Source organism: Ranitomeya variabilis, chromosome 5 (genome assembly GCF_051348905.1).
Source record: "Ranitomeya variabilis isolate aRanVar5 chromosome 5, aRanVar5.hap1, whole genome shotgun sequence".
Taxonomy (NCBI): Eukaryota; Metazoa; Chordata; class Amphibia; order Anura; family Dendrobatidae; genus Ranitomeya; species Ranitomeya variabilis.
This window is the reverse complement of record NC_135236.1, coordinates 668,942,210-668,961,365: the sequence shown is the minus strand read 5'-3', so window position 1 is coordinate 668,961,365 and position 19,156 is coordinate 668,942,210. Positions and strand designations below refer to the sequence as shown.

At 38.2% G+C, this 19,156-nt stretch overlaps 1 protein-coding gene and 1 long non-coding RNA gene across 2 annotated transcripts in view; one reads left to right on the top strand and one right to left on the bottom strand.

Moving 5' to 3' along the window:
* Positions 1-4,625: 4,625 nt before the first annotated feature.
* LOC143776895 (uncharacterized) overlaps positions 4,626-19,156 on the bottom strand; it is a 32,558-nt gene continuing 18,027 nt past the window's right edge. Inside the window, exons 2-3 of the long non-coding RNA XR_013215946.1 lie at positions 6,112-6,185; positions 4,626-4,750 (exon numbers count right to left, since the gene is read on the bottom strand). This is a non-coding gene — a long non-coding RNA (uncharacterized LOC143776895). The remainder of the gene's footprint in view (positions 4,751-6,111; positions 6,186-19,156) is intronic.
* Positions 18,983-19,156, top strand: part of TMEM178B (transmembrane protein 178B) — a 294,112-nt gene continuing 293,938 nt past the window's right edge. Inside the window, exon 1 of the mRNA XM_077266713.1 lies at positions 18,983-19,116. The gene's annotated coding sequence lies outside the window, so the exon portion shown is untranslated. The remainder of the gene's footprint in view (positions 19,117-19,156) is intronic.

Sequence of the window (19,156 nt, the reverse complement as noted above, 5' to 3'; positions counted from 1 at the left end):
CATCAGGTTTAGTACATTTATTCTGTTTACCCTTGTTATTTTATGTAATTGTATATATCATATTGTTTTATTCCCATTTTGAATCATCTTGGTATATTATTTATAAACAATGCTTTCTTTTTGGATGAAATATATAAAACTTAATAGTTCTGTTCTTGTTGGTCTGTAAACCGCACCCCTGAAGCCATACGCTACCTGTAAAAGGTGTATAAACGATTGGTGGTGGCAGCTAGTGGTTCCTTTTGTTATTGTAGAGTTGGCAGTGACTCTACCAGGGTATATATATATATATATTCCATGTGTGGAATGGGAGGTATATACCATACGCTCACTGTGACTTCCCCTATAACGGGCCTAGTAGTGGCAGCAGCCGCGGTGTCATCCATTACTCGTCTGTCAATTCTGTAATGGTCCTGATGATTGGAGGCAGCCGACTGTGTTCCCCTATAATTGATCTATCTATCCATCTATCTATTATCTATTTATTATCTATCTTTTATCTATCTGTTATCTATCTATCAGCTATCTACAGTATATATTATCTATCTATTACCTATTATCTATCTATGTATTATCTATCTATCTATCTATCTGTCTATTATCTGTTATCTATCTATTATCTATCTATTATCTATTTATTATCTATCATCTTTCTATCTATTATCTATCTATCTATCTATCTATATTATCTATTATCTATCTATTATTTATTTAATATCTATCATCTTTCTATCTATTATCTATCTATTATCTATCTATTTATCTATCTATTTATCTATCTATCTATCTATTATCTGTTATCTATTATCTATTTATTATCTATCAATCTATCTATCTATATATTATCCATTTATTATCTATCTATTATCTATTATCTTTCTATCTATTATCTATTTATCTATCATCTATCTATTATCTATTTATTATCTATCTATCTATCTATCTATCTATTATCTATTATCTATCTATCCATACATTTCTCTTTATAACTCTATCTCAGGGCTCGTTCGTTATCGTGGCGTGATGTAGCGCCATCTCACGCCGAGCCTCTCCGTGATCAGAAGCATCGTTCATTCTCCTTGGCTCCCACTGCCACGAGCTAAGCCAATCCTCCTCGGTAAATGTTAGCTGCCATTGATTAGATTTTAATGAGCACTAAATTCCTCACTAACATTTTTAATGACGATTGCGATGTTTATTTGCTTTCCTACCAGCAGGTGGCGCAGCGCTCATTTATGGGAAGCGTTAAAATTCCCATCAACACTTCAAGGTGATAGTTTGAGGGTAAGAAAAAAAAAAAATCACATCTAGAAAATAACAAAACAATGTAATTATCACCGTTAGAGACGCTGAATTAGAAAATCACCGCAAATGAAGAGTAATTTCGTTTTTGACTTTATCTAACTTGAATGGGACTTGAGCGTTCATCATGAGAACTAATTCATCCGAGAAGAAGACGGTCAGTGTTTTGTAATATAAAGAATATTTATTGATATTTATAAATTTTGTTTTTCCAGAATTTGGGCTGAATCAATGACCCCGTGTGATTTATGGCCAGAAAATAACAGGTGAGAGGTGATTGGCTGGGAGAGATTTTGGATTTTTTTAATCTATTTGAGGAGCTCTAATCTGGGACATTTCTGGCAGATCGACAGATGGAGATCCAAGGGGTGGATCCCCGTCCTATCTGAAAAATAAGGTTTCTGTACGTGGCAAAAATGGACAAGTGGCAGCGCATGCGCTTTTCTCTGTCCCTTTTTTATGAGAGCTCTGATATAAGCCAAAGCGATGGAATCAGATATTTATGGCACATCGATCGGATGGGATCTTCCCTTAGGACTTTCATATACGCTTGGGACCTTTATCTATGATGAAAGCGGGGCCTTGGTGTGCGCGGCAGAAATAGAAAAGTGGCCGGGCATGTGCTGCTCTCTCCATGAATTTCCGTGAGAGATCTGATAATTGGCAAGTTATGGGACTGACATCGATCAGACATTTAAGGCAAATCTATAGGATAGCTTCTACCCTTAGGACTTTCATCTGTGCTTGGGACCTTTATCTATCATGAAAACAGGGTCTCGGTGTGCGTGGTAGAAATGGAAAAGTGTGCGCGCATGCTCTGCTCTCTCCATTAATTTCTATGTGTGATCTGATAATTGCCAAATAATGGGAAATGCATCTTTAGAATATTTACGGCACAAATAGGACTGGATCCAACCCTGGGACCTTTATCTATGTTGAAAACAGGGTCTCAATGTACGAGGCAGAATTGGAAAAATGACAGCGCATGTGCTGCTCTCTCCATTAATTTTTATTATATATCTGATAATTCCCAAGTGATAGGACTCGCATCTATCAGATATTTATGGAACATTGATAGCATGAGACCTATCCTTTGGACTTTCCTCCACGCTTGGGACCTTTATCTAAGATGAAAACAGAGTCTCGGTGTGCGCGGAAGAAATGGAAAAGTGGCCGGGCATGTGCTGCTCTCTCCATTCATTTCCATGAGAGATCTGATAGTTGCCAAGTTATGGGACTGACATCGATCAGATATTTATGGCAAATCTATAGGATAGCTTCTACACTTAGGACTTTCATCCATGCTTAGGACCTTTATCTATGATGAAAACGGGGTCTCGGTGTGCGCGTAAGAAATGGAAAAGTGACTGGGCATGTGCTGCTCTCTCCATGAATTTCCATGAGAGATCTGATAATAGGCAAGTTATGGGACTGACATCGATCAGACATTTAAGGCAAATCTATAGGATAGCTTCTACACTTAGGACTTTCATCTGTGCTTGGGACCTTTATCTATCATGAAAACAGGGTCTCGGTGTGCGTGGTAGAAATGGACAAGTGTGCGCACATGCTCTGCTCTCCATTAATTTCCATGAGAGATCTGATAATTGTCAGACATCAATCAGACATCTATGGCACTTGATAGAATGGAATCCACACTTGGGACCTTCATCTATGTTGAAGACAGGATCTAGACATTCGAGGCAGAATTGGAAAAAAGACCGCAGACGCACTGCTCTCACCATTAATTTTTATGGGAAAGCTCATCATTTCCAAGATAAGGGTCCTGCATCTAACAGATCTTTATGCAACAGCGACAGCATGCGATTTACCTTTTGGACCTTCATCTACGCGTGGGACCTTTATCTATGATGAAAACGTGGTCTAGGTGAACTCAGAAGAAATGGAAAAGTGGCTTGGCATGCGCTACTCCCTCCATTAATTTCCATGATGGATCTGATAATTGACAAGCAATCAGACATTTATGGCACATCGATAGGATGTGATCCACACTTAGGACCTTCATCTATGTTAAAAATGGGGCCTCGTTGTGAGTGGCAGAATTGGAAAAATGGCTGCACATGCTCTGCTCTCTCCATTATTTTTTTTATGGCAGATCTGATATATCCCAAGTGACAGGACCCTCATCTATCACATATTTATGACATATCGATAGGAAGGGATCTACTCTTAGGACTTTCATCCATGCTTGGGACCTTTATCTATGATGAAAACGGGGTCTCGGTGTGCGGAACAAATGTAAAAGTTGCTGGGCATGCGCTACTCTGTGATAATTGCCAAGATCTGATAATTGCCAAGTGATGGGACCCACATCTATCAGTCACTTTGATAGGATGGGATCCACCGTTGGTACTTTCAGATACCTTCAAAGCAGGTCCTCAGTGTGCATGGTGGAAATGGAAAAATGGCCGAACATGCTCTGTTCTTTCCATTAATTTCTATGAGAGATCTGATAATCGCCAAGTGATAGGACTGGCATTGGCCGATCACTTTGATAGATGAAGGTCCCAAGGCTGGATCCAATTCTATCTGGAAAACGGGTCACTTACATACCCCCATATACAGTGTTGGCCACCTTCTCCACATATACAGTGACAGTCACAACCACTGTCTACCTCTTCCATGCATACCACCCAACCAATGGACCTAAGAGGAGGCAGGACATGGAGATTTGTTTCACTTTAGGGGATGTATCAGAACTTTACTTTGTCAATCTGTGGACCAGGGGGTGAGTGGAGGAATCAAAATGATTGCATCACAGGTGGAAATAAAATACAGTTTCTTGATATCCATGTCACAGGCATAAAACAAAGTTACAATACAAAATTATGGCGCATATACAGTAAAAGTGTTCTACCTCCATAGATATGGGATACAAAGCTCCGAATCAATTACATAGGCATAAAGATAAATACTGAAATTCTGACTAACTGCAGCCACCACTAGGGGGAGCTTGTGAGCTTTCTACATACAGTAAGCTCCGAGGCTCCCTCTAGTGGTGGCACATGTTTGACCTCGGCATAATGTTAATAGATTTTATGGTTTGCACTTAAGGCAACAAGAATAGACAAATTCTTAATTTTGCGAATATGAAAAAATATGCCCAAAACATGTTTGTAATGATGTTTATTTCTAAAATGCATGTTTTTTTTTCCTCTCCACTTAAAACCACATTGATGTCTCATGCGGCAGTTACAGCACAATTCACATGTGGAAAATGGCGAGAAAATGACTTTTTGTTACACTCCGGAGGAACATTTAGCACAGCGGTGGATCTGAATTCTTCTGCGACCTCATCACATGTTTCTATATATTTCCACCGCAATTATGACTGAATTCTCTTTCTGCTCACTCTCTCTGAAATGTCCTTCTCATCTCTTCTTCTCCTTCTTTTTCTATTTTCTGAAAAAACATATTCTGCAATTTTCTAAAATAAAAAAAGAAATGGCAACCAAATATAAAATTAAAATTAGCCCAGATAGTAATCAGAATAGATTAATTCAAAGATTAGACAGAGAAATATAAATAATATGATGCATTTTATTTACTACTGATAATAATAATAATAATAATAATAATAATAATAAAGCATTTGAGCAAACAAAAACCTAATGGCAAAAATATAACAACTATCATAAAGTCCCTTAGATCTAAAAATATACCTTCTATAATACTGCCCCTATGTACAAGAATATAACTACTATAATACTGCCGGTATGTACAAGAATATACTATAATACTGCCCCCTATGTACAAGAATATAACTACTATAATACTGCTCCTATGTACAAAAATATAACTACTATAATACTGCCCCCTATGTAAAAGAATATAACTACTATAATACTGCCCCTATGTACAGGAATATAACTATTATACTGCCCCTATATACAAGAATATAACTACTATAATACTGCTCCTATGTACAAGAATATAACTACTATAATACTGCTCCTATGTACAAGAATATTACTACTATAATACTGCCCCTATGTACAAGAATATAACTACTATAATACTGCTCCTATGTACAAGAATATAACTACTATAATACTGCCCTATGTACAAGAATATAACTACTATAATACTGCTCCTATGTACAAGAATATAACTACTATAATACTGCTCCTATGTACAAGAATATAACTACTATAATACTGCCCCTATGTACAAGAATATAACTACTATAATACTGCTCCTATGTACAAGAATATAACTACTATAATACTGCTCCTATGTACAAGAATATAACTACTATAATACTGCCCCTATGTACAAGAATATAACTACTATAATACTGCTCCTATGTACAAGAATATAACTGCTATAATACTGCCCCTATGTACAAGAATATAACTACTGTAATACTGCTCCTATGTACAAGAATATAACTACTATAATACTGCTCCCTATGTACAAGAATATAACTGCTATAATACTGCCCCTATGTACAAGAATATAACTACTATAATACTGCTCCCTATGTACAAGAATATAACTACTATAATACTGCTCCTATGTACAAGATTCCCATCTTTGTTGCTCATAAAACTGAATATTAGTGAATAGATTTTTGCCACCTGACAAACCCCGAGGTTCTCAGATGATATCTCGAAATCTCTCCTGATGGTCTCGATCTGTCAGTGTTGGTTTTTGGATTGAGCCTGTGTCAGATTGATGTCCTTATCTCAATGATGTAGAATCTATACTTTTTTGGCACCGTCAGACCAGATTATCAGCCGCTTGCGAGGAAAGCGTGGCCTATGGCCAATGGTATTCTACACATACCTCCTATATGACAGCGGCAGACAGGAGACCGGTGACACTACAACTCCAAGCATTCACCACGGACATTTATAATCCTCAATATTCAACAGTAAGAAGGGAAAGTCAGGGAAACAAGAAAATCACAGGATGGAGAGATATGTTAATCATATGCAAATGAGGGAAAATGTAAGAAACATTGTGAAAACATCTTCAATTTCAATGTTTGGGAATATAATAGGATACTTCATATACAATAATGATTCCTAGAAACGGGGGGAGGCAACAAATATGTAAGGGCAAAGAGCTTCGCAAAAAATGTAAAAAAATGGATTTCATATAAAGAATATATATACAGTTATATGAAAAAGTTTGGGCACCCCTATTAATCTTAAGCTTAATGTTATATAAAAATTGGTTCTTTTGCAACAGCTATTTCAGTTTCATATATCTAATAACTGTTGGACACAGGAATGTTTCTGCCTTGAAATGAGGTTTATTGTACTAACAGAAAATGTGCAATCTGCATTCAAACAAAATTTGACAGGTGCATAAGTATGGACACCCTTATCATTTTCTTGTTTTAAATACTCGTACCTACTTTTTACTGACTTACTAAAGCACTTTTTTTGGTTTTGTAACCTCATTGAGCTTTGAACTTCATAGCCAGGTGTATGCAGTCATGAGAAAAGCTACTTAAAGTGGCCACTTGCAAGTTGTTCTCCTGTTTGAATCTCCTCTGAAGAGTGGCATCATGGGCTCCTCAAAACAACTGTCAAATGATCTGAAAACAAAGATTATTCAACATAGTTGTTCAGGGGAAGGATACAAAAAGCTGTCTCAGAGGTTTAACCTGTCAATTTCCACTGTGAGGAACATAGTAAGGAAATGGAAGAACACAGATACAGTTCTTGTTAAGGCCAGAAGTGGCAGGCCAAGAAAAACATCAGAAAGGCAGAGAAGAAGAATGGTGAGATCAGTCAAGGACAATCCTCAGACCACCTCCAGAGAGCTGCAGCATCAACTTGCTGCAGATGGTGTCACTGTGCATCGGTCAACTATACAACGCACTTTGCACAAGGAGAAGCTGTATGGGAGAGTGATGCGAAAGAAGCCATTTCTGCAAGCACGCCACAAACAGAGTCGGCTGAGGTATGCAAAAGCACATTTGGAGAAGCCAATTTCTTTTTGGAAGAAGGTCCTGTGGACTGATGAAACCAAGATTGAGTTGTTTGCTCATACAAAAAGGCGTTATGCATGGCGGCAAAAAAAACACAGCATTCCAAGAAAAACACTTGCTACCCACAGTAAAATTTGGTGAAGGTTCCATCATGCTTTGGGGCTGTGTGGCCAATGCCGGCACCGGGAATCTTGTTAAAGTTGAGGGACGCATGGATTCCTCTCAGTATCAGCAGATTCTTGACAATAATGTTCATGAATCAGTGACAAAGTTGAAGTTACGCAGGGGATGGATCTTTGAGCAAGACAATGATCCAAAACACCGCTCCAAATCTACTCAGGCATTCATGCAGAGGAACAATTACACTGTTCTGGAATGGCCATCCCAGTCCCCAGACCTGAATATCATTGAACATCTGTGGGATCATTTGAAGAGGGCTGTCCATGCTCGGTGACCATCAAACTTAACTGAACTGCTTATCCGGCAGAGTGGCAGGAATATAAAAACTTCTACATCCGCGGGACTACTAACACCAATATATGACAACCCTCACTTTCCTGCAGGTCTTCGTAGGGAGACATACCTGAACGGGAACAGGGCTTCAAGGCCTATCATACATGACTTCATAGATCAGACTGGTATTAAGCCCTTACATGAAATTTATCAGGGGGGGGAGCCTCCTGAGGGCTCCTGGTTCTTCTATGAGCAGTTAAAAAGCTTTATAGGCGCGACATTCAAACATAATAAGTTCATGGGAACACTGACCCCTTTCGAGAAAATTTGTCTTGCTGGGGAGCCCCCGACCCGCAAGGTCTCCTTGTTGTATAATCTTTTTCAGGAGAGTCAAACCCCAACACATGATTTTCCAATGTTCTTTTTGAGATGGGAGGGCGACTTGGGGAGGTCTTTATCTCGAGAGGAGAGGGACAAGATTTTACTATTTACTTTTAGGACCTCGCTGTCTGCTGTGTCACAGGAGAGGAGCTACAAGATTCTGTCGAGGTGGTATAGATGCCCTTGCCGGGTTCATGCTATGTTCCCGGTGATCCCAGATATCTGCTGGAGATGTGCAACAGAAAAGGGGACATATGTCCATATCTGGTGGGAGTGCCCGCCTGTAAAGAAACTGTGGATGTTAGTCTTTGATCTTTATAATAAATTATCTATTCGCAAATTACAGCCCACGGTAGAATTAGCCCTTTTGTCTCTGTGTGACCTATCGATCTCTGGGTTTAAGAGGAGTCTTCTCAGACACTTTCTCACAGCAATCAGGAACTTGATCCCCCGATACTGGAAGCAGGACCGATGCCCCTCGGGCTCTGACTTTGTTGCGGAACTGAATGATATTTACAGAATGGAACAATTGATAAACCAGTCCACTGGGGATCCTGAAAAATTGTATAATGTTTGGGCTCCGTGGATTGTATTCAGGGAGACCCCGGAGTTGGACATGTGGCTATCTGGATTTTAATTTACATGTGACACCACCCCGGAAGCGTCCACAATGTGGATGCTACCTCTTTATCTCAACTTGCCACCATGGCTTGAATCAATGTCAGCTCTATATTGGCTTCTCCATTGCTTCATGGGGACTGGAACTCACCCGAGGGAGGGCCTGCATTCCCCATACTCATCACACCCTTTTATTTTTACCCGCATTCCCCTCTTTCCCCCTTCTTTCCTCTTTCCTTTAACTTTCCCCTTTTCTAGCTGCCCTTTTACTTAGTGTCGTTTGCTTTTAAAACAAATGACTTAATATATTAAGTCACGACTAGTTTTCTTCGTTATTGTTCATATGCTATAATAATAAAAGTTATTATTATTATATAGATTGTGATAACATTGGCATTGGCCAATAACACTCGGAAACTGCTGGAACTTCATCTCTATGTTTGAATTATGGGTTGTATCCTATTGTTTTGACCAACTGTGTTTCAGCTTTGTTCCATTTCTGTATTGTTCATATGCTTCAATAAACTTGATTTATACAAACTTAACTGAACTGGAATTGTTTTGTAAAGAGGAATGGTCAAAAATACCTTCATCCAGGATCCAGGAACTCAATAAAAGCTACAGGAAGCGACTAGAGGCTGTTATTTTTGCAAAAGGAGGATCTACTAAATATTAATATCACTTTTCTGGTGAGGTGCCCATACTTATGCACCTGTCAAATTTTGTTTGAATGCAGATTGCACATTTTCTGTTAGTACAATAAACCTCATTTCAAGGCAGAAACATTACTGTGTCCAACAGTTATTAGATATATGAAACTGAAATAGCTGTTGCAAAAAAAAACAATTTTTATAAAACATTAAGCTTAAGATTAATAGGGGTGCCCAAACTTTTTCATATAACTGTACATTACATTACTGATCCTGAGTTACCTCCTGTATTATACTCCAGAGCTGCACTCACTATTCTGCTGGTGCAGTCACTGTGTACATACATTACATTACTGATCCTGAGTTACCTCCTGTATTATACTCCAGAGCTGCACTCACTATTCTGCTGGTGCAGTCACTGTGTACATACATTACATTACTGATCCTGAGTTACATCCTGTATTATACCCCAGAGATGCACTCACTATTCTGCTGGTGCAGTCACTGTGTACATACATTACATTACTGATCCTGAGTTACATTCTGTATTATACCCCAGAGCTGCACTCACTATTCTGCTGGTGCAGTCACTGTGTACATACATTACATTACTGATCCGGAGTTACCTCCAGTATTATACTCCAGAGCTACACTCACTATTCTGCTGGTGCAGTCACTATGTACATAAATTACATTACTGATCCTGAGTTACATCCTGTATTATACCCCAGAGCTGCACTCACTATTCCGCTGGTGCAGTCACTGTGTACATACATTACATTACTGATCATGAGTTACATCCTGTATTATACTCCAGAGCTGCACTCACTATTCTGCTGGTGCAGTCACTGTGTACATAGTACATTACATTACTGATCCTGAGTTACATCCTGTATTATACCCCAGAGCTGCACTCACTATTCTGCTGGTGCAGTCACTGTGTACATACATTACATTACTGATCCTGAGTTACATCCTGTATTATACCCAAGAGCTGCACTCACTATTCTGCTGGTGCAGTCACTGTGTACATACAGTTAGGTCCATATATATTTGGACAGATACAACATTTTTCTAATTTTGGTTATAGACATTTCCACAATGAATTTTAAATAAAACAATTCAGATGCAGTTGAAGTTCAGACTTTCAGCTTTCATTTGAGGGTATCCACATTAAAATTGGATGAAGGGTTTGGGAGTTTCAGCTCCTTAACATGTGCCACCCTGTTTTTAAAAGGACCAAAAGTAATTGGACAGATTCAATAATATTAAATAAAATGTTCATTTTTAGTACTTGGTTGAAAACCCTTTGTTGGCAATGACTGCCTGAAGTCTTGAACTCATGGACATCACCAGACGCTGTGTTTCCTCCTTGTTGATGCTCTGCCAGGCCTTCACTGCGGTGGTTTTCAGTTGCTGTTTGTTTGCGGGCCTTTCTGTCTGAAGTTTAGTCTTTAACAAGTGAAATGCATGCTCAATTGGGCTGAGATCAGGTGACTGACTTGGCCATTCAAGAATATTCCACTTCTTTGCTTTAATTAACCCCTGGGTGGCTTTGGCTTTATGTTTTGGGTCATTGTCCATCTGTAGTATGAAACGACGACCAATCAGTTTTGCTGCATTTGGCTGGATCTGAGCACACAGTATGTCTCTGAAGACCTCAGAATTCATTCGGCTGCTTCTGTCCTGTGTCACATCATCAATAAACCCTAGTGACCCAGTGCCACTGGCAGCCATGCATGCCCAAGCCATCACACTGCCTCCGCCGTGTTTTACAGATGATGTGGTATGCTTTGGATCATGAGCTGTACCACGCCTTCGCCATACTTTTCTCTTTCCATCATTCTGGTAGAGGTTGATCTTGGTTTCATCTGTCCAAAGAATGTTCTTCCAGAACTGTGCTGGCTTTTTTAGATGTTTTTTAGCAAAGTCCAGTCTAGCCTTTTTATTCTTGATGCTTATGAGTGGCTGCACCGTGCAGTGAACCCTCTGTATTTACTTTCATGCAGTCTTCTCTCTATGGTAGATTTGGATATTGATACGCCGACCTCCTGGAGAGTGTTGGTCACCTGGTTGGCTGTTGTGAAGGGGTTTCTCTTCACCATGGAGATTATTCTGCGATCATCCACCACTGTTGTCTTCCGTGGGCGCCCAGGTCTTTTTGCATTGATGAGATCACCAGTGCTTTCTTTCTTTCTCAGGATGTACCAAACTGTAGATTTTGCCACTCCTAATATTGTAGCAATTTCTCTGATGGGTTTTTTCTGTTTTCGCAGCTTAAGGATGGCTTGTTTCACCTGAATGGAGAGCTCCTTTACCGCATGTTTACTTCACAGCAAAACCTTCCAAATGCAAGCACCACACCTCAAATCACCTCCAGGCCTTTTATCTGCTTTAATTGAGAATGACTAAGGGTACCGTCACACAGTGCCATTTTCATCGCTACGACGGCACGATTCGTGACGTCCTAGCGATATCGTTACGATATCGTTGTGTCTGACACGCTACTGCGATCCGGATCCCCGCTGAGAATCGTACGTCGTAGCAGATCGTTTGAAACTTTCTTTCGTCGTCTAGTGTCCCGCTGTGGCGGCATGATTGCATCGTGTGACACAGGTTGTATACGATGTGCGCACAGTAACCAACGGCTTCTACATCGCAAATACGTCATGAAATTATCGCTCCAGCGCCGTGTATTGCAACGTGTGACCGCAGTCTACGACGCTGGAGCGATAATCATATGACGCTGCAACGTCACGAATCGTGCCGTCGTAGCGATGAAAATGGCACTGTGTGACGGTACCCATAACGAAGGGATTGCCCACACCTGTCCATGAAATAGCCTTGGAGTCAATTGTCCAATTACTTTTGGTCCCTTTAAAAACAGGGTGGCACATGTTAAGGAGCTGAAACTCCTAAACCCTTCATCCAATTTTAATGTGGATACCCTCAAATGAAAGCTGAAAGTCTGAACTTCAACTGCATCTGTATTGTTTTGTTTAAAATTCATTGTGGTAATGTATATAACCAAAATTAGAAAAATGTTGTCTCTGTCCAAATATATATGGACCTAACTGTACATTACATTACTGATCCTGAGTTACCTCCTGCATTATACCCCAGAGCTGTACTCACTATTCTGCTGGTGCAGTCACTGTGTACATACATTACATTACTGATCCTGAGTTACCTCCTGTATTATACTCCAGAGCTGCACTCTCTATTCTGCTGGTGCAGTCACTGTGTACATACATTACATTACTGATCCTGAGTTACCTCCTGCATTATACCCCAGAGCTGTACTCACTATTCTGCTGGTGCAGTCACTGTGTACATACATTACATTACTGATCCTGAGTTACCTCCTGCATTATACCCCAGAGCTGTACTCACTATTCTGCTGGTGCAGTCACTGTGTACATACATTACTGATCCTGAGTTACATCCTGTATTATACCCCAGAGCTGCACTCACTATTCTGCTGGTGCAGTCACTGTGTACATACATTACATTACTGATCCTGAGTTACATCCTGTATTATACCCCAGAGCTGCACTCACTATTCTGCTGGTGCAGTCACTGTGTACATACATTACATTACTGATCCTGAGTTACCTCCTGTATTATACCCCAGAGCTGCACTCACTATTCTGCTGGTGCAGTCACTGTGTACATACATTACATTACTGATCCTGAGTTACATCCTGTATTATACCCCAGAGCTGCACTCACTATTCTGCTGGTTTTGCTGTGCTCTGTACTCCTTGTATTATATTTCCACCACTATCTGCCCCTATAATATGAAACCTCAGAATAAACCGTAAATATATTTGTCCTGAAAATCAGTGAAGTGTGTAAATCGCCCTGTGGTGCAGAGATGCCAGTAAGCTGCGGCACAGTGTGGCCATTTATACCATCTTTTCTGACACTTTCCCCTTCCCTTGACTCTCCGATCTGTTGTCTGTGGAGCCAGAACAAGAATAAATGTTCCAATTTGCGGTGTAAACCTCTGTTTTCTCCCGGTGCTCGGGGTTCTCTGGTGTTTCTTCAGTTCTGCCACAAGGATATTTTCGATGAGGTCCAGGTGTGCATTAGTTTTATTTTTTTAACTGTCACTTGATTCTACGGCTTTAAAGACAGTTTTCTGCAAATATATATAATAATACCGCCATATATTGCACATCGGTACTATTGCACAATATTCAAAGAATACTATTATATAGTGCACAATGTTTATATCATGTTCAGTGCTTATATAATACTGCATATACATTCCATATAAAGCTGCCACATAGTGCCAATAATACTGCCCTACAGAGTCTACATGATATCTAGATATTTTATCAATTCATTAAACAGATTTCGGAAATAAAAAATTTTCAGATGCTACATTGGTCGCGCGATACCGTAAATTAATGTTGTCCCGTTGCGACCTGAAAATACCTGCGATCGCAACACCAGAGTCATGATGTATCCGAAACTGTAAACAGGCGTAGGCTGCTGCAGAACCTCTTTTTAAAAGGTACATTTTTCAATCAATATATGACGGATTGCATGAAAGTCCCCCGTTGAGCTGTACAAGTGATTCACTATAGTCTGACTCATGAGGACATTGTGTACACAACTGTATAAGAGAACACCTACAAACGGTACAAATGTACCCGCTACTCTACTTACGGGATTTCAACACTATTTCATTCTCTCTAAATCAGCAAAACTTGGATGATTTATTGGTAGCAAAGTTAAGGAAGGTCACGTAACAGTATGACAAGTCAGAAGATGTCAGCAGTAGGGCCCGAGAGCCAGAAACGAATGTATGTCACAGTCCGTGAACTTGTGGAAATGTTCTGAAAGTTGTTCACATTTGTTTCCAAATTAAAGGAACTAATACTGCCCCTACGTGCATGAATAAAAATACTATAATACAGCACCCAGGTACATCAATATAACTACTATAATACTGCTCCTATGTACAAGAATATAACTACTATAATACTGCCCCTATGTACAAGAATGTAACTACTATAATACTGCTCCTATGTACAAGAATATAACTACTATAATACTGCCTCCTATGTACAAGAATATAACTACTATAATACTGCCTCCTATGTACAAGAATATAACTACTATACTACTGCACCTATGTACAAGAATGTAACTACTATAATACTGCCCACTATGTACAAGAACATAATTACTATAATACTGCCCACTATGTACAAGAATATAATTACTATAATACTGCTCCTATGTACAAGAATATAACTACTATAATACTGGCCCTATGTACAAGAATATAACTACTATAATACTGCTCCTATGTACAAGAATATAACTACTATAATACTGCCCCTATGTACAAGAATATAACTACTATAATACTGGCCCTATGTACAAGAATATAACTACTATAATACTGCCCCTATGTACAAGAATATAACTACTATAATACTGCTCCTATGTACAAGAATATAACTACTATAATACTGCCCCTATGTACAAGAATATAACTACTATAATACTGCCTCCTTTGTACAAGAATATAACTACTATAATACTGCCTCCTTTGTACAAGAATATAACTACTATAATACTGCCCCCTATGTACAAGAATATAACTACTATAATACTGCCCCTATGTACAAGAATATAACTACTATAATACTGCCCCCTATGTACAAGAATATAACTACTATAATACTGCCCCTATGTACAAGAATATAACTACTATAATACTGCTCCTATGTACAAGAACATAACTACTATAATACTGCTCCTATGTACAAGAATATAACTACTATAATACTGCTCCTATGTACAAGAATATAACTACTATAATACTGCCTCCTATGTACAAGAATATAACTACTATAATACTGCTCCTATGTACAAGAACATAACTACTATAATACTGCTCCTATGTACAAGAATATAACTACTATAATACTGCCCCCTATGTACAAGAATATAACTACTATAATACTGCTCTTATGTACAAGAATATAACTACTATAATACTGCTCCTATGTACAAGAATATAACTACTATAATACAGCTCCTATGTACAAGAATATAACTACTATAATACTGCTCCTATGTACAAGAATATAACTACTATAATACTGCTCCTATGTACAAGAATATAACTACTATAATACTGCCCCTATGTACAAGAATATAACTACTATAATACTGCCTCCTTTGTACAAGAATATAACTACTATAATACTGCCCCTATGTACAAGAATATAACTACTATAATACTGCCCCCTATGTACAAGAATATAACTACTATAATACTGCCCCTATGTACAAGAATATAACTACTATAATACTGCCTCCTTTGTACAAGAATATAACTACTATAATACTGCCCCTATGTACAAGAATATAACTACTATAATACTGCCCCCTATGTACAAGAATATAACTACTATAATACTGCCCCTATGTACAGGAATATAACTACTATAATACTGGCCCTATGTACAGGAATATAACTACTATAATACTGCCCCTATGTACAAGAATATAACTACTATAATACTGCTCCTATGTACAAGAATATAACTACTATAATACTGCCTCCTTTGTACAAGAATATAACTACTATAATACTGCCCCTATGTACAAGAATATAACTACTATAATACTGCCTCCTATGTACAAGAATATAACTACTATAATACTGTTCCTATGTACAAGAATATAACTACTATAATACTGCTCCTATGTACAAGAATATAACTACTATAATACTGCCTCCTATGTACAAGAATATAACTACTATAATACTGTTCCTATGTACAAGAATATAACTACTATAATACTGCCTCTATGTACAAGAATATAACTACTATAATACTGCTCCTATGTACAAGAATATAACTACTATAATACTGCCCCCTATGTACAAGAATATAACTACTATAATACTGCCCCTATGTACAAGAATATAACTACTATAATACTGCTCCTATGTACAAGAATATAACTACTATAATACTGCCTCCTTTGTACAAGAATATAACTACTATAATACTGCCTCTATGTACAAGAATATAACTACTATAATACTGCTCCTATGTACAAGAATATAACTACTATAATACTGCCCCCTATGTACAAGAATATAACTACTATAATACTGCCCCTATGTACAAGAATATAACTACTATAATACTGCTCCTATGTACAAGAATATAACTACTATAATACTGCCTCCTTTGTACAAGAATATAACTACTATAATACTGCCCCTATGTACAAGAATATAACTACTATAATACTGCCCCATGTACAAGAATATAACTACTATAATACTGCCCCCTATGTACAAGAATATAACTACTATAATACTGCCCCTATGTACAAGAATATAACTACTATAATACTGCCTCCTATGTACAAGAATATAACTACTATAATACTGCTCCTATGTACAAGAATATAACTACTATAATACTGCCCCTATGTACAAGAATATAACTACTATAATACTGCTCCTATGTGCAAGAGTCTAATTTAATCTTAAAATTTGTGATATTTTTGCAAAGTCGTTCAGAATTTTTAATATTCCTGAAATTGCCCGTGAGACGCCATGTTGGTTTCTCCTAGTCTCGTGGGCACGGTGTTATGTTATGTCATGGACACAGGATAATTATTCTTCCATATATGATGCAATGCTGGTGGACTGCAGCTATAATGCCATGTACAATGGAATATTTATAAGGGCCTTGATGAAATATGCATACGTATGTTCTGAGAGAGAGCATATGTATATATCCAGAGACAGTGCTCGTGCACAGAGACGCACGCTGATCTCTGCAGGGAGGGCGAGACTATGCTCACGTAGGCAATTACAGACAATTACCGACACCATTGCCGCCACTTAAGTGCTATATTCAGAACATGGCGGGGTTGGGAATCTGCGAGAAGAGAGAAACACATTCTTCTGCTCCTAACCCAATCTCTGTCGATATAACAGGCTGCTGTATGAGGCTTCAATTCTGTAAAATGTCGAATGTACGTGTAGCGGCCCTTTAAGTAGGAAAATGATCTATTGCTCAAATTTAAAATTTTTTTATGTGTTAAATCTACTTTTTATTACATTTTTGCAATTTTTCTTTCCAAATCACAATCTTTGTTAAATATAAAAAAATAGAACTCTTGCAATTCTTACACTGGCCACCGGGGATTTTTTAGACTCTAACTTCCTGTTATTATAGGAAATTACATGCACATTAGCAGCAATGAACAGACTCCTCCCCTATCTGTTGTATTGAAGCATCTAATGAGCGTGTGAAAAAGTTATTGGGAAGGGAGAAGGAGGTGAGCTGTGACATCGCTTATAGTGATTGGTGGATCCTGTCTTATCAAGTGTGCCTAGATGCGTTACCTCATCTGGCATTGTAATCCTGCCTGTGATGATAAGGAAACTGCTGAAAACTCTTCCTAAAAGGACAAGAAGTATGCGTCTAAAAAATCCCCTGTGGGACGATTTGTGGCTTTCATTTTACAATGTAGAGAAAAACAAGAAAAAAAAAATCAGGTTAAATAATAAAAAAAGCCTCCCTCCTCCGCCCAAAAAGCCACACAATGTGCCAGATAGAAGGGGCCCCTAAACACATGCCCCCAACTGTGCTATCTATAAAGTAATTAGCCCCCAGACAGTAATATTGCCCCTTATGCTTCTTTGAAGGTTATAATGACCCAAGTGCCCTTTCAAATAATAACCACCCTGAGGGTCTCGCTAAAGTGACAGGTAAGAATGTCCCCTGAGATGCCCCTGAGCAAGGGCAGATACAGACATCATGGGACACTATAACAAAAGTCCTATATGAAGATCCCCACCTCCAACAAATAATATATAGTTGGCGGAGTAGGCAGATTCATACCTCTCAACTTTTAAAGAGAGGGAGGGGGACAATTGTTGCAGTACGTACGGTAATTTTGCCCCTATTGAAGCCCCTTAGTGATAGATAATAGATAGATAATAGATAGATAATAGATAGCTAATAGATAGCTAATAGATAGAAAATAGATAGATAATAGATAGATAATAGATAGATAGATAATAGACAGATAGTTGATAGACAGATAATAGATAGAAAATAGATAATAGATAGATAAAAGATAGATAGATGATCGATAGATAGATAATAGATAAAAGATAGATAATAGATAGATGATAGATAGATAATAGATTAATAGATAGATAAAAGATAGATAGATGATAGATAATAAATAGATAGATAATAGATAGATAATAGATTCTTCAGTTTTAAGAATATTCTAGTTTATGGAAGGATATCTGAACATACCTATAAAACAAACCTGCCTTACATCTATCCATTCTTCCATTGATCTTCCTTCATCTATCAGTCATGCTGACAGTTTCCCCTGATGCAGGTGACAGTCGGGTCATTTTGCTGCACTTCCCCCATCTTTTTCTCCTCCCGCAGTGTATATATATATATATATATATATATATATATATATATATATATATATATATATATATATATATATATATATATATATATATCTCTTTGTGTGTGACATATTCCTGTTCCATCTTCTTTCGGGAGGGTCGTTCAGCTTTAAGGAGCAGTATAAGACATGATCCTCACGTTGCAATGAGTGACGTCATCTGTTCTTGGCTGAAGCCTTTCTGTATTCTGTCTCTGGTTTCCGACCAAGGCTGCGGGCTGACTGTATGCACAAGGCACGGCAGATTCCCAGGTGAACCCACCGACCAACTGTCTCCTTCTAGATCTTTTCT